Raw genomic sequence first — 25,603 nt, forward strand, 5'->3', positions numbered from 1 at the left:
GTCTATAAAATAAACTAGCAAGTCCATTTAGTTATGTTGTACGTTTTTGTTTACTGTTTAATGATGTTTGACTGTTAAAGCTGCAGTAGGTAACTTTTGTAAAATGGTAGTTTTTACATATTTGTTTAAACTGTCACTATGTCCTGACAGTACAATATAAGACAGATAATCTGTGAAAAAATCAAGCTCCTCCGGCTCCTCTTAGTTGTCCTACTGCCATTTACATAAATACACCACTCCTGGTCAGAAACAACCAATCAGAGCCAGGAGGAATATCTTAAAGTGAACATGACACAAGTTGGAAAAGACTTTGATTTCCTTGATGATAAAAAAGAACAAAACACGAAACTATATAAAAAAAAGAAACAGGCAACAAATCTTTACAGGGGAACAACACAAGACCCGTGTCCTCTTCTTCTTCTTGGTTAACGGGGATTGGCTAACAACTTTCATTACTGTCACCAACTGGTAAGGAGTGTAACAGCTTCATCAGGAGTTTTAGATTTGTACTAGTAAATTTGTGATTCGTACTCGTACATTTGTGATTTGTACTTGTATTGTTGCAAAGTTGTAACATTGTACCTTGTATTCGTAACTTCTAAATTTGTATTGTCACAGATGAAACATCTCATGTCACATGTGTGTATAAGTTGACAACGAGGCACAAATACAAATTATGAATTTACTCATTTATTTATTTGCTCATTTAATTATTTGCATTTACAAATTTAGACATCTAGGGGTACGTCTTCGTACATCGCTTTAAAGTTAACGATGCTGCCTTAACAGACATTAACAGTAATGGCCTGAGGTGATCAATGTCTTCCAGCTCCACCCTTGACTTTTGCGTGAGAAAGCAGTGAGCAAGGCCAGGACAGACAGGAGTCTGCAAGTGTGTCTCAGTTAGGGTGGAAATGAAAAACAGGCTGTGTGACCAGCTGCTCTGACATGAAACACCTGTCATCTTCCAAACAATACACCAGCAGCAGTTTTTCCCTTCTTTGTGCTTGTGTGTGTGTGCCTGCCTGGTGTCTGTTCTGTTGACTTGACAAGGACTCACACAATGAAGGTTTATTCAGTTTTCATCTCCATGGTTCATGTCTTTGGAATTAAAGTGGTCAATTTAATGGCTCCCAACAGACATGTAAAATGTATTGTTTAATAGAAGCCTGCAAGTTACACACTGGTTATACAAAGTCAACATATGTGCAGATGCTCTAAGACATTAGCTGGTGACTGGAATCAGCCAATTCTCAGCTTGATCAGCCCTGATTGATGGCCAACTGGTCAGAAATCAAAGAATTCCAAGATACTGTTCTAAGCAAAAACATAGTGAGCTGACAACACTATGATGTGGATGCTCTTGCTAAGTAAAGAAGACTCAAAGTTAGGTGTTTTCAGTATCATTGAGGTATTTAACATATAGACAGAGGAAGGACAGACATGTCAGAAGCTCTTTTAAAGGAATCTTTATTTTGTGCAACAAGTTGAGATCTGACTGGTTTTTTTTTAAGGCTGCAAGAGAGTGAAAGAAAGATAACAGAAAGGATGAACAAAATACAGCACTGTGACGTGGTGGTCCACTCATTAACTCTAGCTGGTCCCTGGGAAATCAAGGAAGGATGGTGTTAAAAACCCTGGAGAAATCAAATACATGACCCTCACAGTGTTTCCAGGCTTCCCCAGAAGGGTTTATAAAGTGTGATGGTAACAGAGTGGAAGAAATCACAGTGTTTTTGATAATTGGCAGTGGGGGTCTCAAGGTCTTCCTGGCAGGCCACGGAACTGAGTACAGGTTTGTATGCTGTGTGAGTGTTATTCTTCCTTTCTCCTCCAGGGTGTGACAGGCAGATGCAGCTGCACAGCTGCGCTGCATCTGGAGCAATCAGCGACAGGATTCTTAAGCGGCTGGGACTCTGAAGGAGGCATCGGGTCGTTCACTCTACAGAGTGGTAATCAGACCGAACAAAGCCTGTGCTGAATCTGCCGTTATGCTTCCCTGCCTGTTATTAACCCAAGCTCTGTTCACGTTTCAAGGTTGCAGACAGCAATGCTACAGCCCTGGATAATCCTACGTGGTTCTGGTTCTTCTTCCTGTTGGCAGTCAAAATACCTTGGATAACTCGTTGTGGTGAGCCTCACAAATGTGAATACTCTGCTGAATTTACCTCAGTCCAAGAATTGCTCCAGATCTGCCAGATCTAACTTCAAGATCACTTCTCGCTCCACCTGCCCTGCCTGTCCACCCTCCAACGCCTGTTTCCGTGGCTTGCTCACTTCTTCCCAGAATCAACAACCTTGTTCACAAGTAAGCCTCTCCTTTTCTTCATTCATTTTTAAGATCAGCCTGATAGTAATCGCTCTTTCTCTTTTAGTGAGCCGATCCCTAAAGCTACCCGGTCCTGTCCTGTCATTGCCCATAAATATATTCTCAATAAACGTGTTAAAATCTTTTCTGTCTCAACTGTCTGCTGCTCTAGAGTCTCCAGGTTCAAAGTATAATATGACACTTCCAAGGGTTTGGGAAGGGACCAGCTCTCGTTCTGGAACTCTATGCCCACATGGGACAATCCCTGGGTTACCCGCCTGAACTCTTTGGCTGCAAGGGCATACCCCAGTTTGCCCCCCTTAACTTTGATTTTTGTTTTCTTGTCTTTTTTTTTTTTTTTGTCACCTCACTCTGAGCAGTTTACTTTAGCCATATTGTAGAGTGAATCAGACAGGCAGGGGCATTTTGCTAATAGTTTATGGCTGATCTTGTGTTGAGGATAAAGGATACCAGAATCATCTGTCATAGTTTGTATAACAAACCTTACTAATTGTTTCACCCCCACCTTTTTGTGGGGAAATGTTTTCTCTTTTTTTTACTTGTTACTTTATACTATTCTTGTTTATGATGCTGGATGCTGCACCTGTTGAGCTCCCAAGGTGTAGAGCAATATTGTAGAGATTTTACACTGCCTGGCCCAAAAAAAAAGTCGCCACCAAACAAAAAAGGTCACACACTCTAATATTTCGTTGGACCGCCTTTAGCTTTGATTTCAGCATGCATTCGCCGTGGCATTGTTTCGATAAGATTCTGCAATGTCACAAGATTTATTTCCACCCAGTGTTGCATTAATTTTTCACTAACATCTTGCATTGATGATGGTAGCGTCGGACTGCTATGCAAAGCCTTCTCCAGCACATCCCAAAGATTCTCAATGGGGTTAAGGTCTGGACTCTTTGGGGGCCAATCCATGTGTGAGAATGATGTCTCATGCTCCCTGAGCCTCCCTTTACAATTTGAGCCCAATGAATCCTGGCATTGCCATCTTGGAATATGCCCGTGCCATCAGGGAAGAAAAAATCCATTGATGGAATAACCTGGTAATTCAGTATATTCAGGTTATCAGCTGACCTCATTCTTTGAATACATACTGTTGCTGAACCCAGATCTGACCAACTGCAGCAACCCAAACTCATTGCACCAGTTGGGGTTAAATAACTTGTTGCCAGCTGAAACATCATCGCCCATGCCACAATTATCCAGTGGAAGGCTCGTACCAATTTGCTTAGTTAAATCCAGGTGCCGACTTTTTTTTGGCCAGGCAGTGCAGTTTGTGTTTCCAACACTATTTGGCGGAATGAGAGAATAGAGGGAATGGACTCTGGAAGAATTTTGCTAAATGGAGAAAGAACATTGTTGCAAAGGTTATGGGTGCCAGTGAGATTAGGGGATGGGGAGGACAGATTACCATTGATTGTGTGCAGACCTGTAAATATTGATTTATTTTGTTATATTTCACCCCCCACCCTGCCCTTTTTTTTTCTTTTTATACTTTCTTTCACTCTTCCCAGATGCTCTCAGGCATTTTACTTTGGTGTGTCACATAACTGGTGGTCTAGGCCCACGTTACAGGGGCAAATAAAACTACCAACATAAGATTGTGTCCTACCTTCAAGATCTATGAGGTCAGGTAATTGTTTTTACAGGAGACACATCTAAGCACCTACGAGGTTCTGTGAATCTTAAGAGGTAGGTTTAACAGTTTGGTTGAGGTGCAAACACACCCTCCATTTCTGTTACCTGTGTGACTTCTTTTCTTTTCCAATGGTTATAATCAGTCTGACAGAGAGAGGAACCCCCAATCCTTGTGGTTTTTAGTATAACAATGGCCACCAGTGGGCTCTACATGGACAAACTTTATCAGGGTATTATTTTTCTTAGTACCCCCACACATAGCCCATTCCAAAATGTCCAAACTCTAACACTCAGTAGTTTAATCTAACCTCCCCAACAACCCTATACCATTCCAAACCCTTTGTGAATTGCCTTGAGACAACATGTGTTGTGAATTTGCGCTATATAAATAAAACTGAAAACTGAAATCTGTATCATTTAAAGTTCAGCGCAAGAGTTTGATGTGCTTACATTTTGATCCAGAACAACATACCATTTAAATTAAAAAAAATCTTGCTGACTCAGGAGGAAGATTTGTTTTGAAACCTGGGCAACACCCAAGGGCGTAATTTGCGGGGAGCGTTGGCCTGCCTCATTAATCACCTGAAAAGTTACATTGAGCGCATTAAATAGGACCACAATAGGGGAGGTGGCTCATTTCAGAGCAACCGTGGAGCCAACCAGAGTGGGAGCCTGGTGGGGGTGTGCGCCCTGGAACAAGTGGAAGCAGAACGGCTTAACCCAGACTGAAGTTAGCGTTACACCTGAGAGCTGGCTCAGAATGGGCTAATTGTAAGCTAGTGCTAATCACTGATTCACCCAGCAAGACATGAGGTGGAAGTTCACTAATGAGCATCATCAGAAAACAGTAGGAAACCTCTTTGTGAGCTTCTAGCTGGATCTGCATCATGATGTGAAACATATCTGATCTTTAGTCAAAAGGTTCATTAAAGGAGGAACATATTTTAATGAAATGTTGGAATAGCTCACGGCATAATTAAAATAAATAAATGTGTTTTTAGGGGTTTACCTTTCCATTAATATCTAAGAAAATCTATTTTATACTAGTTTTCTTTTCAGAAATGTAAGAAATTATGACGATGCCTCAGATGTGGGACAGAGAGTGAGAAAGTAAAATTTAAAAAAGTTATTTACATAGATGAGAAAAGAAGCACGTTTATTTGAGCCATAGTAAACATAGTTTGCTATGTCATTATCAGCTTCAGCCAAATGTAAACTGTTAATTTTCATCCTTCACTTAAACAACAAACAAAAAAGTAAAACCAATTCAAATTATTGTGAAGCTTCTGAAACACCACAATGTAACATTTATGACTTTGAAGGTGCTCTAAAAATGTTAAATATTTGGTTCCTTGTTAGAAAAAAGATAAGGTAAAAGTAAGCTTTTTATTAATCGCTTAACTGATGTGGAACAGAAAAACCGCAGAGTAAATACAAAGAAAACTGGAAAGTTAGGTAAATCACATTAAAAACATTAGAATGAATTTCTAAAACAGGAACGCAAAATTAGCCTGACTCCTTTTACAAAAGTAAATGATTCAATAAATAAACAACTAGGCAGAGAGCTTAACCTCCCCAATGCTAGAGCCAAAGTTACGCCCTGGACAACACCAATATTTTTTAGCCATACTTGGATGATGAACAATCATTATTTTTACTCTTTACTTCCATTTCTGAAGTTAAATCACATTGTATAACAATCAATGGATATTTCAATGTTGTACAAGAGCCAGCCTTTGACAGATCATATTGCCTTCATACCTCAGCTAAACTAATAGCTTCCTTTGCCAAAGAATTGGGTTTGTTAGACCCAGTGCCGGTGCTTCACCCACACGCATCATGTGAGCCTATGCACTGCACGTAGGGCACCAAAAAATATATGCCTCTTGGGTTAAATATAGTAATCATAATAACGACAGATTTAAAATAAAAAACATTTGCAAAATAAAGTAAATAAAATAATGTTATTAGATATAAGCAATACAAAAGAAAAATATTTGCTCAAGAAAAGGATGGACCTCTCTCCAGTGTCTACCATGGTGCCCCCTTCCCACACCTCCCAATAGTATGCTACAGTTGATACTTTAACAAAGTCATGAGTTGATGAATGCCATTTCCTTTTAAAACTGTAATTTTTTTTAATGCCCAATTAACACACGGTTTTGTACTTTTTGGACCTTGTCTGCACTGTAGTTTTAATGTTATTTCGTTTTCTGTTTCAGCTTCTCTCCCATTTCTTAAAAAGTCAGGGAGACTGCTCCACTTTGTCCTACATCCTCTGCTCTTCTCCTACTGGCCGTGCTCAGAACAGCTGTGGGCGACATTCAGAACTGGCTGAGAAGAAAAGAAACAGTGGTTTGCATCAAACAAATACAACATGTAAACACAGCACAAACAATAAATTTTATTCTAACAGCACTTTATAGGAAAAGTCCAAGTTCTGTATTACACTCCTCATTGTTGCATTTTATTCATTGTACTTTATTTATTTCCTTGTTTTAATCCCACTTCAAATGTTTTCCTTGATATTATCCTCCATGAGAGGTAAAACACAGTTACAGTATCTTGTGTGGAAGATAAAAGCGAGAAGCCTTTGTGCTTAGAACACACAAATGGCAAGCACCGTCTCTGGTCAGACCCATTTAAATTCCCTCAATAAAAAGTCTTATCCTGATCCGTCACTGCCAGTATTACTTTAGAAACCTTTAAAAATCTGAAATAATAAAAATGCTGGTCATCAAGTTGCATTGTTCCACTCACTGGGTTTCTGCAATCGATTTTTATTATGTTTCTCTAAACAGGAAGTATGACTAAACACCTAAACTTAATGAGCTGAAATGTAAAGAGTTTTAATCAACCAAGTCAAAAAGAGAAAGTTCTTGTCCATCTCAAGCATCTTAAGACCAAGACAGCTTTCTTACAAGAAACCCATATTTGCAGCTCTGATACTATTAGGGTGTTTTAAAATTGGTCAAGTCAGTATTTTTATTTATTTTCTGAGGCCAAGGCTAGGGTGTCTCAATTCTTATTAGCCACGACGTTTCATCTGAACCTGTACGTAATTGTCTCAGGCAAATTATGCAATAAATAATTAGCTGATGATGCAGATGTTTATAAACGACTATTTTCTTTTCTATACTCTTGGCATGACAAACTATTATACAACCAACTTAAAGTCTCTAGGGCAAAGCAGGCTATTCACTAAAATAAAAATCGACATTGGTCAGTCTGCCCCAGAGCTACAATGTAGTCAACCACTGTCGGTGTACAAATGGGTGGATGACTGATTGTAGTGTCAAGTGATTTGGGGTTCTCTGACTTGATAAAGTGCTATGCAAGTGCAGGCCATTTACAATTTAGGTAACCAACAAATAATTGCTGCCATCACGTCAATGCAGTAAGTCCCTGCCCAGATGGATTCTCAACAGAATTCTTAAAAAAATTATTTCTACTACTCTCAACGCTGCTTGTTTAGTCATTTCAGAGTCCTGTAAAGTGGGCCATTTACCCAAGTCTTTCACCAAAGCCTGTATTACATTTATTACAAAATATGTAAAAATCCAAATGATTGTGTAGCAAACAGACCAATCTCGATCTTAAACATAGACAATAAGGTCCTAACAAAAGTCCCACATTTTCCCAGCTATTGTATCTAGAGATTAGTCTGACTTCATCCAAAGCAGACAAGCATTCTTCAACATTAGGTGCTTTTTGATGTTCTTTACTGTGTTCCTGAAGACAGGCCCTAATGTGCGATTACTATCAATGTGGAAAAAGCATTTAACCAGGTTGAATGGCCTTACCTATTCGCTATGCTGGAAATTTAGCTTCGAACCAACCTTTGGCTCATGGATCAGGTGACTCTTCCCAGCCCATCATCAATGATTTGTACCAATTCCATTTATGTCCTTTTAATTCATATTGTGTATTTTGTGCACAAGTTACTCTATTCCTAGGCCACCAACTCCCATGCATCAAGTTATTTTAACTTATGTTTGTGTGTAAATGAAATTGACATTGGTATAGGAATAATATATCTATATGTATGTAGATGAAGGGTTAGTGCAAAATAGAAAACAGAGAAAAATTTGAGATTATGTGCAATTGTGGGGGTTCGACATTTTGGACTTTGTGTTTTTTTTTTTTTTTTTTCTTTTTTTTTATTGTGGCCTGTCCGGCAGAGTATCGCTCAGAATTGTTGTCTGAGTGCCAAGAAATTGCCAAACAGATTTACTATCACAAGCAGATCATCACAGCTAATGCTTTAAAGATCTGCTTGATATTTATAAAAGAAACTTTATTATAAACTTCTTTGGGAATGTTTCAATTGTTACGGACACGGAGACTGAAATGAAAAGGAAAAATGAAGCTCAAAAAAGAGAGATGGGGAAAAAGGGGAGAAAAGGAGGGAAGAGTGGAGGAGAGAAAGAAGGATAAAGAGAATACAAGATTACACCCTGCTTGCTTATACACCTACAGCTGTTTTTTTTTCTTAACAAAATAGTACACGGTAATTCTGAATGTAAAATGTACTTAGTGAGAGGTGCAGCCCAAAATAGAACATCTGTGTATCTGTCAACACCTGAAGCTTAACACCTGTGAGTATGAGTGTGGACGCGCTTTTGTATACAAGGTTTCTCCACAAAAATATGCAATAGCGAGTGTGAGGACCCACAGGCCTGCCCCATGGTCCCTGGACGGACACTGAGGAGATTTGAGTCACAGACATCTAAAGGCCCCCCAAAGCACAAGAACCCCAGGAGAACCACCGCCGGGACTACCGCAACCCCCCCAGAGAAGAGCAGTGGAGAGTCCCGCCGGAAGTCATCCACGCCCAAGCAGATCCAGCCATGGACCCAAAGGCCCAAGACCCCGGGACACACCTTCCCCCAAACGGAGGCCCGACAGAGCCCAGGGGTGCCAGGCCCCGGCAAGCAGCCACCGGGAGTGAGCTAGCCCACACCAAAGCACCTGGCCGCGGACACCGAGAACCACAAGTACACCAGTGGGCAGAGACTCCAACCACCAGCAGGCGGTGTGGCGGGGAGGAAGCTGATCCAGGAGAGGGAGCAGTTCAAGACCCAACCTGTCGCAAAAAAAAAACAAAAAACAGGCACACACAGTCACAATCACCCCCTTCCACCCTCATGCATACACAAAATCACTCACACCCAACATAAGGATAACAACAATGGACGTCATACACTCACTCACACAGTCCCCATGCATACTCTATACTCCCAGGTCCAGGTGCCTGTACCCCCTCATGGCAACCAGCCCCCGGACCCGGGAGGTAGTCCCCTTCCGTCCTGGGGCAGAGGCAGGCAGACAGCGCCGGTACTACCCAGACCCGGGTGATCCCGGCCCAGCTCCCGCCCCCCTGCCCCGAACCCAGTCCCCAACAACCCCCATCCACCTCCGGAGAGGGGGGTATGTACAAAAGAAGGGTCCACATGGCCCAAAGCAACCCGCCAACCGAAGCCGCCCCAGGACGGAGCAGTCCCGACCCCCGAACGAGCCCTGATCTCAACCCCATGAGTCTCTCACCCCCAGTGAACCCCAACAAGAACAAGAACCTCCCCACAGGGCCACCCCCAACATTAAGAAATGAAGGTCAGTCAGTCCGAACAATTGGGAAAACTTTGAAAGTGTCCCCAAGTGCAGTCGCAAAAACCATCAAGCGCTACAAAGAAACTGGCTCACATGAGGACAGCCCCAGGAAAGGAAGACCAAGAGTCACCTCTGATGTGGACGATAAGTTCATCTGAGTCACCAGCCTCAGAAATCGCAGGTTAACAGCAGCTCAGATTAGAGAACAGGTCAATGCCACAGAGAGTTCTAGCAGCAGACACATCTCTAGAACAACTGTAAAGAGGAGACTGTGTGAATCAGGCCTTCATGGTAAAATAGCTTCTAGGAAACCACTGCTGAGGACAGGCAACAAGCAGAAGAGACTTGTTTGGGCTAAAGAACACAAGGATGGACATTAGACCACTGGCAATCTGTGCTTTGGTCTGATGAGTCTGTTGGGGCCATCCATTTTGGTTGCACATTTTGACACACACAGCTCAACAGACGTCGCAGCTCTGGCGTCACTGGGAGCATAAACCGGCTGAGATGCAGAGTTACGTTGCCATTTCCCACCTGTCTTAAAGGACAGCGCTACGGAGGCGCATATCTGGAGAGACAAGAGCTCACAGGCGAACTTTTGCTCCACAAGGCCATTCCCGGAAGAGCTTGAAAGCTGGAAATCTGTCTGATATGAGAAGATCAGGAGATTTATTTACCGATCGAAGACCGCGCCGACACCCGGCACAGGTGGAAACCCACAGAGGTTCTATGTCCAAGGAGATGAGTTTTCCTCCTTGTGTAATGCAGTCGACTAACGGTTCATCTTTTCCCCTCCTGGACGGATGAGAAATTACTGTTTTTTTTTATTAATTTGATCACGAACGCGTGATCACACCCACCCACCCCCCCTTCATTTTTCTTCAGACCTGATCCATCATCGACTGGTGGAGAGCAGAAATCAACTTCAAAGTAATTTCGTTCTTTTCATATTAAACCGGATAGGTGCATTTAGAAGTCTGGGCAGGATGAGGCAGTTAAGGTGATGTAGGATCACCAGTAGTTAATCACAGGTATTAACTTGTTTCATGCAATACCGATTGAATTATGTTATGCTGAGCTGTGTTTTGATTTGGTGTGCAAGCGCTGCTGAATTGTGTGTGGTTAATGTTTTGTCCGGCAGATCTCAAATCACCCAGGAGTTAGAAGTTGGACTTTTAAAAGTTTTTCATTCAAAGCACGACTACTCTTTGTTCCAGTTTTATTGCTGGAGATTTTCCACTGAGTTCCCGCCTCAGAGTTTCATGACCCTTTGTCAAGATTTGAGGCGATCAGCTGGTTGTGGCTAAAGGGGCGTGGCTCCACCGTTTTATCAGCTGATTGCTGCAATCGAGACATCAGCACCAGGAGGACTTCTCTTTCCATTTAAACCAAATTACACATTTTGTCCATAAAACTACTGGTTTGATCTTCATAGACACTAAATGCACATATATATTTTTCTTTTATTATCATTGTTAGGTAGTCATTGTTATTCCCTTTGTGTAGAATAGTGATGGTTAGTTAGGTGATGGTTTTGGACCAGAATAATGGTATATTAGGATTATTCGACTTCAATAAATCTTCATATATATAATTAAGAGAAGCATTTGTGTTTATTTTGTGCAAGAGTGATTTATCTGTCAAAACAAGGTCAAAGTTCCCCCACCTTCGGTGAAGTGGTTGAATAAACAGTGACAGTTTGTGGTTTGGTTAATAATTTGTAATTATTAAAGAGCTTTGAGCCCATAATCACAACACCAGAGGACATATCTGATTTCTATTCGTAAGTGATGATTTTTGGTTAAGAAATAAACATTTTTTTCAAATTATGATTTTAAATTATAATTCTTGATGAATATTAATTAATCAATAATCATAATCCTTACAAGTCCAAGTTTGAGATCTTTTGTTCCAACCACCGTGTCTTTGTGCGGCGCAAAAGAGGTGAACAGATGGACTCTACATGCCTGGTTCCCAACGTGAAGCATGGAGGAGGAGGTGTGATGGTGTGGGGTTGCTTTGCTGGTGACACTGTTGGGGACTATTCAAAATTGAAGGCATACTGAACCAGCAAGGCTACCACAGCATCTTGCAGCGGCATGCTATTGCTTCCGGTTTGCGTTTAGTTGGACCATCCTTTATTTTTCAACAGGACAATGACCCCAAACACACCTCCAGGCTGTGTAAGGGCTATTTGACCAAGAAGCTGAGTGATGGGGTGCTGTGCCAGATGACCTGGCCTCCACAGTCACAGTCACCACAGACCTGAACCCAATCGAGATGGTTTGCCGTGAGCTGGACCGCAGAGTGAAGGCAAAAGGACCAACAAGTGCTAAGCATCTCTGGGAACTCCTTCAAGATTGTTGGAAAACCATTTCAGGTGACTACCTCTTGAAGCTCATCAACAGAATGCCAAGAGTGTGCATAGCAGTAATCAAAGCAAAAGGTGGCTACTTTGAGGAACCTAGAATATAAGGATATAATATCTTCAGTTGTTGCACACTTTTTTGTTCAGTATATAATTCCACATGTGTTAATTCATAGTTTTGATACCTTCAGTGTGAAGCTACAATATTCATAGTCATGAAAATAAAGACAACTATTTGAAAGAGAAGGTGTGTCCAAACTTATACAGTGAGGAAAATAAGTATTTGAACACCATGCGACTTTGCAAGTTCTCCCACTTATAAATCATGTAGGGGTCTGAAATTTTCATTTTAGGTGCATGTCCATTGTGAGAGACATTATCTAAATAAAATATCCGTAAATCGGTTCATGCACCAGTTCCATTGCATAAATCAGCACACATCCAGGCCAGTCTTAAGTTTGCCCATGACCATTTGGATGATCCAGAGGAGTCATTGGAGAAAGTTCTATTGTCAGATGAGACCAAAATAGAACTTTTTGGTCTTAATTCCACTCGCTGTGTTTGGAGGACGAAGAATGATGAGTACCATCCCAAAAACACCATCCCTACCGTGAAGCATGGGAGTGGAAGCATCATGCTTTGGGGTGTTTTTCTGCACATGGGACAGGATGACTGCATTGTATTAAGGAGAGGATGACCGAGGCCATGTATTGTGAGATTTTTGGGAACAACCTCCTTCCCTCAGTTAGAGCATTGAAGATGGGTCGTGGCTGGGTCTCCCAACATGACAATGAAGCACCCAAAGACCCGAAGCACACTGCCAGGATAACCGAGGAGTGGCTCTGTCGAAAGCCTTTCAAGGTTCTGGAGTGGCCTAGCCAGTCTCCAGACCTGAACCCTATAGAAAATCTTTGGAGGGAGCTCAAACTCCATGTTTCTCAGCAACAGCCCAGAAACCTGGCTGATCTGGAGAAGATCTGTGTGGAGGAATGGGGCAAACTCCCTGCTGCAGTTTGTGCAAACATGGTGAAAAAATACAGGAAACGTTTGACCTGTGTAATTGCAAACAAAGGCTACTGTACTAAATATTAAAATTGATTTTCACAGGTGTTCAAATACTTATTTGCAGCAGTAACACACAAATAAATTATTTTAAAAATCATACATTGTGATTTCCAGATTTGTTTTTAGATTATGTCTCACAGTGGACATACACCTAAGATGGGAATTTCAGTCCCCTCCATCATTTTTAAGTGGGAGAACTTGCACACTCGCAGGGTGTTCAAATACTTATTTTCCTCAATATATATACATATATATATATATATATGTATATATATATATATATATATATATATATTATATATATATATATATATATATATATAAATTTGGGTTTGGTGGAATATGATTTTATCATGTACTAAGGCACATTGTGGTTCATGCTTATAATGCTCAAGTGGATTTTTTCAACTCCACCCTGACATTTCAGCTTTTATCTTAGATAATATTTTTGTGGTATCAAGAATTTTGAATTGTACTGAAAAAAGTATTGGAAAGTAAGTATTGTTTCATATGGTAAAAAGCTAAAATAACATGGACTACACTGATATGGTGTGACCATAATAACTTCCGTGTGTAAAGGTCCAGACACTGCTCAGATTAACCTATCTTACTCTCCCAGTCTTAGCGGTTGGTATTAGACGCACCACCCCCACCCTGCACAGACTCTTGTCTCCTTGACATCTGGAGAACAGGGGTAGGGATTTGGGTGGATGACTGGGGTGATGGAAAGGAGGGGCTAGTTGTTACACATTCTGCTATGGGCACCAGTTGTCACCCTAAAAGCCTGTGGATGTCTGGGCTCTCCAAGGTCTGAGCTAATCCTCTTATTCATCGTCCAACTGGGGGTGTGGGGCTCTCACAGACCAGAGAGCAGGGCACACCACACTCCGCTGAATGAATACAGTGACACAGTTATGGCCTTTTCTCTCCAAAAAAACGTTATGCAAGAACTTCCCATAGATTGTATTGGATTCCTCTTTTGTCCTCTACCGCTGCTAGCACCAAAACCTCAGCTCTGTAATCATACTTTAAGTTGGTTATCCAAAATAAGCTTTTATCTTCCTATTGTTTGTTCACTTGGAAACATTACTTTTTAATCAGCTATGGCCTAAAAAATAAATTTTTAATTGATGACATGTACCATCCATCCATCCACCCATCCAAACATCCATCCAAACATTCATCCATCCATCCATTCATCCATCCATCCATCCATCCATCATCCAATCATCCATCCATCCATCCATTCATCCATCCATCCATCCATCCATCCACCATCCATCCATCCATTTCCAATGTATTCTGAAGAACATTCCTAAACCAACACAAATAGAACCAAAATAAGCTGTTCACACGTAAATCCAGAGTCAAGATAATCTTATTTTCTCTGTTTCACACTTGAGCGGTTTTACAGAAACTTTGGTCCATAAACAGCAAGAGAATACAACCACCAACAGCAGAAAACCTCTGTTGCCAAAACAATGATCTACCATACAAGTCCTATTACAGTATTTGACCATTGTGTCACAATTTCAAAGCCCTTGGAGCTCTCTCGTGCAGCTCTCCAGAGTTATATGTGACATGTAATTTTAGCTCAGAGAACCAATGGGTAAAAATCCAGCAACCTTTCCTTATTAATATGGTGTAGGATGACACAATTTGTGTGATTGCCCTTATGTACCCAGTAGTTTATTTATTGGCCAGGGTTGTGCACATCTATCTATCTATCTATCTATCTATCTATCTATCTATCTATCTATCTATCTATCTATCTATCTATCTATCTATCTATCTATCTATCTATCTATCTATCTATCTATCTATCTATCTATCTATCTATCTATCTATCTATCTATCTATCTATCTATCTATCTATCTATCTATCTATCTATCTATCTATCTATCTATCTATCTATCTATCTATCTATCTATCTATCTATCTATCTATCTATCTATCTATCTATCTATCTATCTATCTATCTATCTTTTTTCTATTTTTGTTTTTTTACATTGATTGATTTTTACTTTTGCAAGGCGACCATGTGTGCCCTGAAAGGTACCTGTTGTTGGTTATCCACAAGGTTTTGACCATTATTCCAGAAGAGCATTTGAGAGGTCATACACGAGGCAGTCTGGTTCACGTTTCCTGGTCTAATTCATCCCAAAGGTGTTGGGTTAAGATTCAAGACTCTGTGCAGACCAGTCAAGTTCTTCCACAACAAACCTGTTCATCCATGTCCTCACTATCTGCTGAACCCCCTGTGAGATTTCAAATTACCTCCCCATTCATGCACTTCAGTCTCTTCTTTAGTGGTAACAAAATTTCATAGCTGGGCTTATTGCACAGGTGGCACCATCATGTTACCCCACTGGAGTTAAGTGAGCTCCTGAAAGTGACCCATTCTTTGACAAATGTTAGTAGATGCTATCTGTATGCTTAGGTGCCCACCCCCCAAACATCTGAGTCTGGGTTCAGATTCGAATGTGTATCCACCTGTGATGCTGCTGGTTTGCCCTCTTACCTTTGTGGCAGCTTATCAGTTTTGAAACACAGGTAAAATATTGTATTTGTAATATGTTATTTGCTAATATTCAAATAAAACTACAAATAGACAATCTTGCAGTGACAACAATGAAATCCTAAAGTAGCCATCTTAAATCTGTGTTTTTAAAATGTTAAAAATAATAGGTTTTACTTTATAGGTCCAAAAGTGGTCTGGCTGGTTTATTTAGGTCATCCAAAGAACCAGTTCAAAGATGGGGCACACCTACCCTTTTAGATTCAGTTAGTAGGTGTGTCCAAACCTTAACAGCTGCAGGTTATTGTCTGCATAGCCTTGTGTCTTTTGAGCAAGGACCTCCATATAAAGAGTGTGGCTTGCTGCAGGGAGTCTAAAGTCTAAAATAGACAATCACCTTAACACTGCAAACCACATATAGGCCAAATCTGGCTTCTCTTGACTCTAGAAGCAGATCCTGGAAATGAAAATATATAAAACCACCAGAATTTTTCTGAAAAAGTCTATAGATAAAGAATCAAACAGAAAATCAAATCAAAGGCTTCATTCTCAAGCTGTGACAACTACAGCCTAATAATGATATAATCACAATTTTCTGAAATTAACTCATGTAAATAAAGATATATGAAATATTTTAGTTATAAAATAATGTGTCATGACATAGAGGTTCGATTCCAGTGGATCAAAAACGGAACCTCTAAAGCTGAGGTGATTGTGAATCACAGCTGACCTCTGGAAAGCCAAAACAGCAGCTAGTGATTCATCACAGGGTCCCAGAGACGTTTTGAGTGAATATAGTTCTTTCTCAAATATCTACTGTAGGAACACCTAGGAGAAATCAAAGCGTATTGTCACAGAGCTGCAGGCAGACACATGAAAACTCTGCTCCTCAACAACCAAACCACAACGAGCAGAAACATGGGAGATCATTGTGCAGAGAACTTAACTCAACATCAGCCGAGGCCCCGGGGTTGAACCTCTGCTCATCGATCAGCACCTCTCATCTTTCTCTTTTAACTATAAATGGCAGAGAACATAAGCTGTGGGTTATCTACAGGCTAAGCCTACCCCATAAAAGGATGAGGAGACATGAAAGCAGAGCTGCAGTGGACGGTTTTGGCACAAATTAAAGGAGAACTTACTGCCGCAGTGAAATCAAAATATAAATCAGAAAATATAATCTTTAGTAAGTCTAGTATGTCTTGCTACATGCTGAAGCGTAGCTTTTCTCTGCTTGTTCTGTTTTATTCAGTATTTTTAACAGTGTTTGGTTTTATCAAATTTTTCTGTTTTTCGTTAGTTTTATTGACTTTTAGTTGTCTCAGTTCCTGCAATAATTTTATCATTTCATCATTTCATCATGCATTTTGTTTATCTCTGTTAAGACCTGAACACACCTATCCACTCCTTGGACCACCCGACACAAACACGGCCATATTCATATTGTTCTGGGGTCAGCTGAATTGAATTTCTACAAGCATCATTGTTGGTTTTTATTTGCTTGTGATCTGAGCCCTCGTTTCTTTTATCTGCTCTCAGTTTGCTGCAACCTGTTGAATAGGAGTATTGTTGTCAGTGTCTGTGCAGTCAGGGTGTGTCGTAGCAGTCCTAGTGGGCAGGTACAGATGACCAAATTTATGTCACACACATTTGGCAGTCAGGCAGGCAGTGGAGTTGACTTCTAGGTTTAGATTAGGCCTTAGTCTGCCCTACCTCAAATTCAATTAAAAAGGGTTAGGGTTATTATTAATCCCAAGGGGAAATTAAATGTTGTTGTAGCTCATATTATGCAGGTTTCCTCAAAGAGCTGTTGTAGATGCTGATGGCTGTGGGCAGGAAGGATCTCCTGTAGCGATCTGTCTTACAGCACATCTGAAGAAGCCTCTGACTGAAGACACTGTTGTTGTAGGACAGTCTCATGAAGAGGATGCTCAGGGTTCTCCATGATGTTCTTCATTTTATGCATCCTTCTTTGTACAATGATCTCCAGAGGTTCCAGAGCAGTCCCACAACAGAAATAGCCTAAGCTTTCTCAAGATGTACAGTCTTCTCTGTCCTTTCTTGCAGATGGCTTCACAGTAGAATGTCCACCCTAGTCTGCTGTCCATGTGAACACCAAGGTATTTATACTCCTTGGTCCCCCGTGGTCGGTTGCGATCCATAGGTCTGCTTTCCACAATATCATCAGAGGTTTTGCCCCAGCTCATGTTCCACTGCCCAGTGTGAGGCCTGATGTGTTCATCTGTCAAGATGTGTAAGTTGGAGGTTCTGAAGTAAAGACTGAGACTCCACTGTGGCCAGTAATCTCATTCTTTACCAACTTCCACAGCATTACCTCTTCAGCAGGCATGATGGTGGAGGACTTGAAGCAGGCTGGCACATGATATGTCTCCAGTGAGGTGTTAAAAATGTCTGTGAAGACTGGAGACACCTGATCAGCGCAGTGCTTCAGGCTGGCTGGTGAAACAGAATCCGGTCCAGCAGTTTTCCGGGGGTTCTGTCTCCTGAAGAGTTTGTTGACGTCCCTCTCCTGGATGGAAAGAGCCATCCCCGGCGTGGGTAGGGGGCTGGTGGGGGGGAACTTCAGGGTGGGGGTTGGAGGTGCCAAGTCCCCTCTTGAGGTTGGGGAGGTGGGGGTGGTGGATTGTGGCTGCAGGTGTTGGGGGGTGTCGTGGGGGATGGTTGCAGGACTGTCCCTTTGTCTTTCAAAGCGGCAGTAGAACTCGTTCAGGTCGTTGGCGAGGCGTCAGTCGTTGATGGAGTGGGGGGCTTTCGGCTTGTTGTTGGTGATCTGCCTGAGCCCTTTCCACACAGACGCAGAGTCGTTGGCTGAGAACTGGTTTTGGAGCTTCTCAGAGTACAGTCGTTTGGCCTCTTTCATTGCCTTGCCAAACTTGTACTTCGCCTCTCTGTATATGTCTTTGTCCCCACTCCTGAAGGCCTCTTCCTTATCCAGTCTTAACCTTCTGAGTTTGGCTGTGAACCAGGGTTAGTCGTTGTTGTAACTCACTCTGGTGCATGATGGTACACAGCTGTCCTCACAGAAGCTGATGTAGGAAGTCACAGCCTCTGTGTACTCGTCCAGACTGTTGGTAGTAGTCCTGAACACATCCCAATCTGAACAGCCTAAACACGCCTGGAGATTTTCCACAGCCTCACTGCTCCACTTCCTTGTCGTCCTCACAACAGGTTTGCAGAGCTTTAGTTTCTGCCTGTATGCACGAATCAGGTGGACCATGATGTGGTCGGATTGGCCCAGTGCAGCACGTGGGATGGCGTGATAAGCGTCTCTGATGGTGGTGTAACAGTGATCCAGAATGTTGTCCTCTCTGGTTGGACATTTTATAAACTGTCTATATTTGGGGAGTTCGTGGGTGAGATTACCTTTGTTAAAGTCGCCAACGACAATAAATAAGGAGTCCGGGTTGGTCCGCTCCACACTCAGTATCTGGTCGGCGAGCATGCGCTGTGCAACCTGCACGTTAGCTTGCAACGGGACGTAAACACCAACCAGGATGAACGAAGCGAACTCACGGGGGGAAAGAAAGGCTTACAGTTTATGATGAAGGATTCCAAGTCTGGAGAACAGTGCTGCTGAATCACTGTCACGTCGTTGCACCAACCACTGTTGAGGTAGAAACAGATTCCTCCACCTTTCGCTTTGCCAGAGAGTTCCGTGTCTCTGTCCGCTCTGTAGAGCTGGAATCCTGCCAGCTGCAGCCATGTCTCCGTGAAGCACAAAACTGCCGATGAATAAAAGTCCCTGTTTTTCCCCAACAGCAGTTGTAGTTCCTCAATGTTGTTGGGAAGTGAGCGCACGTTAGAGAGAAATATTCCAGGTAACGGTGTTCGTAGTCCACGCTGGCGAAGACGTACCAGCACCCAAGCGCGTTTCCCTCTCTTCCGGTGTTTCACCGCGTGATCAAAGGTGAGCGCACCTTTGACCAGAATGTCCACAAATTCCAGAGCAGTAGGCAGAAAAGTGGGAAATAACTCCTCCAGTGTAGTAGCCCTGATGTTCATGAGTTCTTCTCTGGTGAGAGCTCTGGGTACCATCACAGAAGACCGTTTGAAAGCAAAAAACAAAACAAAACAATGCGCACCAACACGCCGAGGTGACCATCTGCGGCGCCACCTTGAAGTAAGTCCATCAAGAACTATGTCAACGCTTGCCCCACCTGTACCAAAAAAAAGCCATCTAACCCACCCGCTGGACTGTTGCAGCTGCTCAGTGTTTCACAATGACACTGGTCCCACATTGCCTTGGACTTCATCATGGGCCTGCCATGCTCCCAGGGTATGACCACAATTTTGACAGTAGTAGATCGATTCTCCAAGGCCTATCACTTTGTTCCCCTTAGAAAGCTGCTGTCCGCACTCCGGACCGCTAGCCTCCTTGTAAAACAGGTGTTTCATCTTCATGGCATACCCCAAGACATGCTGTCCGACCGAGGTCCCCAGTTCACTGGCCAGGTGTGGAGAGAGTTCTGTGCGGCAATGGGGGCCAAGGTCTCCCTAACCTCGGGCTACCACCCCCAGACCAACGGCCAGGTCGAGGGGTTAAATCAAGAATTGGAGATCGCCCTCCGATGTGTGATGTCGTCCAATCCGACTGAGTGGAGCTCCTACCTGCCTTGGGTGGAGTATTCTCACAACTCCCAACTGAGACATGGCATCCCATCGACGGGGTAGGGGTGGCAATACCTCGTCGATTGGGCAGGTTGCGGTCCACAGGATCGCACCTGGGTTCCCTGTTCCTTTATGATGATCCAAGACTTCATGTCCTCCTGGGCCGGCTCTTCTGGGCGTTGAGTGGGAGGTGGTGTCAGAGTCTGGGAGGATTACTTGGCCTGCAGCTACCTTGTAACACCACTAGGTGCCGTTGGAACTACAGGACCGAGAGTGTGACAGGTGTGGCTGTTCCATCATCAGCAGGAGACCTATAAGAGGGTGGATTGCCAGCACTTCTACTCCTGAGTGTAGCCTACTTGGTATTTTGGAACCAAGCCACGTTCCTTACAAGAGGATCCCAGACGACCCCTTTGGACATAACCAATTCTGGATCCGTAATCAGCTGGCAGTCCGCACTCTGGCGCTCTGGAGGACTGAGCGAACCCTGTCCACCCTCCAACGGCCACCAAGACTGAATCAGCAAGCGCGGCTGGATCTCGAGCCCATTCTAACTTCTTCCCAGACTCGACATTCTCTCTTCGTGGCAGATCGAGCTGTCTAAACCTGCCTGTTCCCGGTCTGAGCTCCGCCTTATAAAATAAACAACACCTAAACGGTTCTCTGATCTGTTAGTGTTCTGTATGTGGGTCAAATCGGCCACAAAGACTATGACACACTCAAATTCTAAAATGTCCAACTCTGTACATATCTCCACATTTCCTGCACCAAATTACAAGGTGTATTAAGTAAACGGAGAAACTGACAAAGATTAACTGTAACACTATGAAGAAATTAAATGTAAATGTCAGTTTATGACAATTTAAAATCCTCTGTAGAGGGAGCTAAAAAATAGGATGATGGCAAGGAGGCCTGCAGATGACGGCCTTCCAACCTCAAAGACCGGTGATAAACCATCAAATCACCAGAGGAAACAGTAAAAAAAAATCTAAATATTTAACGTAATATCTTTTGGCTTTGTATCAATATATGTATCGTTATATTTGTTTTTTGACTTTGACAGCTTTATACTGCTTGGTTAACCCCAGTAGCAACATCCTGAATTGTAATAAGGCTATAGTTATACAGTGATTATTCATCTCAGGGCTTCAGCTACATGTTGGTTTAGGGTAACTTTTTTCGAGCTTCATTGCTGACAAATGTTTTATCTCCTGTCCTACCTAATGTCACACAGAGGATATCTGTCAACACAAAGCAGTGAATTCATGCTGCTAATACCCAAAAGAAATTCATTACCCAAGTACTAATTTTATGTTTGCTTATGTTTTTGTGTATGAAAGTGTTAGGGTTTTTATGACTTTTTATATTGTTTATCACTTGTGTCTGCTCTAAGTGCTTTCTTCCCCCACATGTCATAGACAAAGAGATAAGAGAGAAGGGTGAGTTATGCTATTATCAGCAACATCTAGGGACTGGCACCAATCCTCACTCCTTTCTCTAAAATCAAGACACATGAACCCTAACCTTTCTGACCCCCCACACACACACACACACACACACCCACCTTGAATGTTATTTGAACTGTGTGTGACCAAGCATGTATAAATAAAGAGGGAGGAGTGTTAATACTTTGTAGTTTTGCACTGCAGAGTGTGACCTACCCTTGCTGCAAGTATAACTGACTGTGTCGTTCCTTACCTCTGAGTTGACTAAATAATACCTATCATTAATTTGGTCCTTCGAGCCGGATATTATAAGAACTAAACTGATTTTATCTTTCTTTGCAGTGACTGGCGGATCTCCGGGAGCAGCCTGACGTCGAGTTAAGTGCTGCCGCACAGCCGCATTTAGGCCTGGTGGCTGAATGTCCCGGTGTGTGACGTTCGCATCTGGCCGGTGGATTATTGTCTTACTCGGCGCCAAGTGACTCTGGAGGTACGAGGTGAGACAGTTTTAAAATACAGTACATGAGATAAGAGTAAGGGCTATATAAATGAAAGAAGAAAAGTACTTAAAAGTCGTTTGGTAGTGTCTCGCCGAAAGGAGACTGCATTGGAAAGGTGTTATTTCGCCGCAAAGAAATAGTGATAAATTTAGGTAGTTATCTCGCCGTAAAGAGATTAAAAACGACTAGGCGCCGTAAAGTGAACTGGATAATTTGGTTGGTAACATTCCGCCGGAAGGGAATGAAATTAAGTGTTAAATAATAAAGAGAGCTCATAAACTAAACTAGGTCGACCATACATATTGCTGAAGGGACATAAATATGTTAAAATACTAACTGTGTGACTGTGTTTTGTGTGTTTGGAAGACTAAGCATTTTGGAAGAATCTTAGTAGGATTCTGCTGGTCTTGTGTTTTCTTTTGCCCAGAATAGAAAGACGTATTGGTGATTCTTGGAGATAAAGGTCGGGTTTAATCCCAGAAAATTAACACCGCTGCGAATTAGTCGCAGTAGAAGGGCGTGTTAATGTCCTCTCCTTGAATTTTATGCCAGTGAACTTCTATCTGGGACATTTATAGTATTGTGAACTAAAATTTAACATCATGGGGAAGAAACAAAGTAAACTAACTAACTTAGAAGGGGATGTAAAGTTTATGGAGAATTATGTAAAAGGAGCAGGTATGATCTGTCATAGATGGAACAAAAAACATGGTTTCTTGGGTAAACTAAATATTAACAATATCTTAAAATTGCAAAGGGATTTAAAATTAGAAATAATGAATACCAAGAAACCAACTAAAAAGGAAAAGAGAAAGGTTGAGTATAAATTTTCAGACAAATGGCTGGAACAAAGTAAATTAAGAAACATTCAGAGGCAAGATAAGGAGGAGAAGCGACAGGAGAAGCTGACAGCTGCAGTCTTGGTGCGCCCACATGAGGAAACAGTGGTCGCATCCAGACAGCGAGGTGTTCAGCCCCCTGCCGTGCAGACAGCTGCAGGGCAGGCAGCTGGAGCACAGCAAATTGGAGGAGAGATAGAAGGAGCTGTTCCTAAAACTCCTATAAGTAAGCAAGAAAAATTAAGCAATCCTTCTAAAACAGAAGAACAGAGCTCTTCTAGTGAGCCCTGGTCTCCTAATTCCTGGTGGGACACAGGAGTGCGAACTAGGAGTCAAAATAAGAAAACTACCCCCAGCATATACCCAGGCGAAGCGTTAATGGCTCACGAACAGAAATTTCATCCATCTGAAATAAATTTAGAGGGAGACACATTCCCTCTAGTTGAGGTAGCAAATCCAAACATAGGTGACGCTAATCACCGACAGCCGCCAACTATTCTAGTATATAGACCATGGACACAGGAAGACAGAACTGCTGCTTTAAAAGGTATCCCATCGATACAAGAAGGCGTGGAAGAATTTCTAGACGCTATTACAGAACTCAGAGGAAGTTTTCATCTTAATGACAGAGAGATGCTCCAGTGTTTTACCCAGCTGTTTGGTCATCGCTGGTGCAGAGTAGCAGGAGGTTTCACTGGATGCGATGATAATGGTGACATACTAGCACATAATTCACTAGATTTAAGGGACGCCTTACTCTTACTCTTTGAAAGAATTCGAAGAGTTTATATACAGACAGCAGATTATGGTAAAATCTCACAATGCAAACAGAAGGAGGAAGAAGACCCACAAGATTTCTTGGATAGGATGAGATGTGTTTTTAGAGCAAACTCTGCTATACCATATGATGAAGCAGAGGCAGGAGCCTATCAGCAACAGTTGAAGAGAGCCTTTTTGCAAGGCCTTAAAATTGAACTCAGACGGTATATAGATAAACACTGGGTTCATCAAAATACAGGAACTGTTACACAAGCTTTAGAATACGCGGAGCACGCTCATAAAACACAGAGAGATAGGAAGACAGATATGTTTGGAATGCAAGACAGTTTAATGGCTTTGCATCGCTCAGGGGCAAGCGGGCAAAGAGGACGGAGGGGATTTAGAGGTCACAGAGGAGGAGGAGGAGGGCCACGACACAGTTACACACAGAGTTATGTGTGTCTGAGGTGTGGGAAAATAGGGCATTATGCTAGAGAATGTAGGACAATTTTACAAAACCCTGGCGCAACAGATGAAAACTGCTGGATCTGCAATGAGCCAGGACATTTAGCAAGAGAATGTAATGAAAAGTGGGTGTATAACCCCAATTCTACCCAGAATTGACAATTACAGCCACAGCCCCCACTTCCTCCCCCACTAGCAGAGAAAAAGAATGGTGAAATGGAAGAGGTTGATATACAAGCAGCACTGGAACTTATAGCACTAAGTAGGACGCAAGATTTGCCATATAAAAACATCATAATAAATGGCAAAGTATATAGCTGTTTGTGTGATACAGGGGCATGTAGAACTATGCTAACTAAACCTCCACCCGGAGTAAAATATTCTAACACCGCAGTGCATGTTAGATCAGCAGCTGGCACATCAGAGGTACATTACCTAAGTGCACCAGTAACAATAACAGAACCTGAGACAAAACTTACTTGTCAGGCTTCCGTTCTGATAAGTCAAAAATGTCCAGTAAACCTGTAGGGAAGAGATCTTATGCAAAAGTTGCATATAAATATAGTATCAACAGAAACAGGTATGAAAGCTGTAGTAGAAGAAGATGCCCTAGTCCTAAATGAACTCTCACAGCCACATTATTACTGGTCCCTCGACCTAGGCCCCACACCAACAGCTCGAGAACTGCTGAGAAGAACCAGAGAAAAACAAACTTCCTAGGATGCACAGTACATGCTAGATACTGAACTCCATGTAACCATGAGATATAAAAATACTGCAGGGCCAGATTATCAGTATGATACTGTTTTTCACAGAGAAAATAATCAGACTGTTACCATACAGCATCTGTATGTTGACCCCAAAACAGGGAAATCTTCCACCTCAATCATACTGTCAGGAAGACATCTTCAACAGTTTAAAGGCAGTACACCTCATCTGTCATTAACTAAACTTGTGGGGGGTCAGTGGAAAGAATTAGAAAACTTTATACAGCGTGCTGAAAGAGGCAGATATGAGGCATTAACAAGCTCTGACTGGAAAGTAGATCCTAACACAGGAATCTGGAAACTCGCTTTAGGGTGGATAGTCAAAGTTCATCCAAAGACACATTTGGATGAGGCAAAGTGACAAATACATGGCCTAGCTGAAAGCAAAGAGAGCAACAGGCACCCTGCCTTAGCTGCTGTCCCACCTGAACTGAGGTCCCAATCATCGACTGATGTAGGACTTATAAAGGGGTTTCCACCATATAAGGTTAAATTAATATCTGAAGAACGGCCAGTAGTTCGCCAGTATCCCTTGAAACCAGAAGCTGAAGAGGGTATTAAGCCAGTAATACAGGATATGTTGAAATCAGGAATATTAAGGGAAGCACCTGATGCTACATGCAACACACCTATCTTTCCAGTACAGAAAGCCAGCACAGGAAAGTGGAGGATG

The 25,603-nt window shown here is 42.3% G+C and overlaps 1 protein-coding gene and 1 long non-coding RNA gene across 13 annotated transcripts in view; one reads left to right on the plus strand and one right to left on the minus strand.

Annotated features, from left to right (window-relative positions):
• LOC124882313 overlaps nucleotides 1–21,989 on the plus strand; it is a 47,938-nt gene extending 25,949 nt beyond the window's left edge. Inside the window, exons 2-4 of one of the 4 annotated variants that reach the window (XR_007041863.1) lie at nucleotides 1,838–1,952; nucleotides 2,038–2,308; nucleotides 2,376–2,452. This is a non-coding gene — a long non-coding RNA (uncharacterized LOC124882313). The other 3 variants (XR_007041866.1, XR_007041862.1, XR_007041859.1) reach the window with 3 other exon arrangements.
• Nucleotides 1–25,603, minus strand: part of ptprz1a (protein tyrosine phosphatase receptor type Z1a) — a 191,532-nt gene that overhangs the window by 145,485 nt on the left and 20,444 nt on the right. The gene's annotated exons all lie outside the window — the stretch shown is intronic.

The sequence above is a fragment of the Girardinichthys multiradiatus genome, chromosome 2, assembly GCF_021462225.1.
Source record: "Girardinichthys multiradiatus isolate DD_20200921_A chromosome 2, DD_fGirMul_XY1, whole genome shotgun sequence".
NCBI classification, from domain to species: Eukaryota; Metazoa; Chordata; class Actinopteri; order Cyprinodontiformes; family Goodeidae; genus Girardinichthys; species Girardinichthys multiradiatus.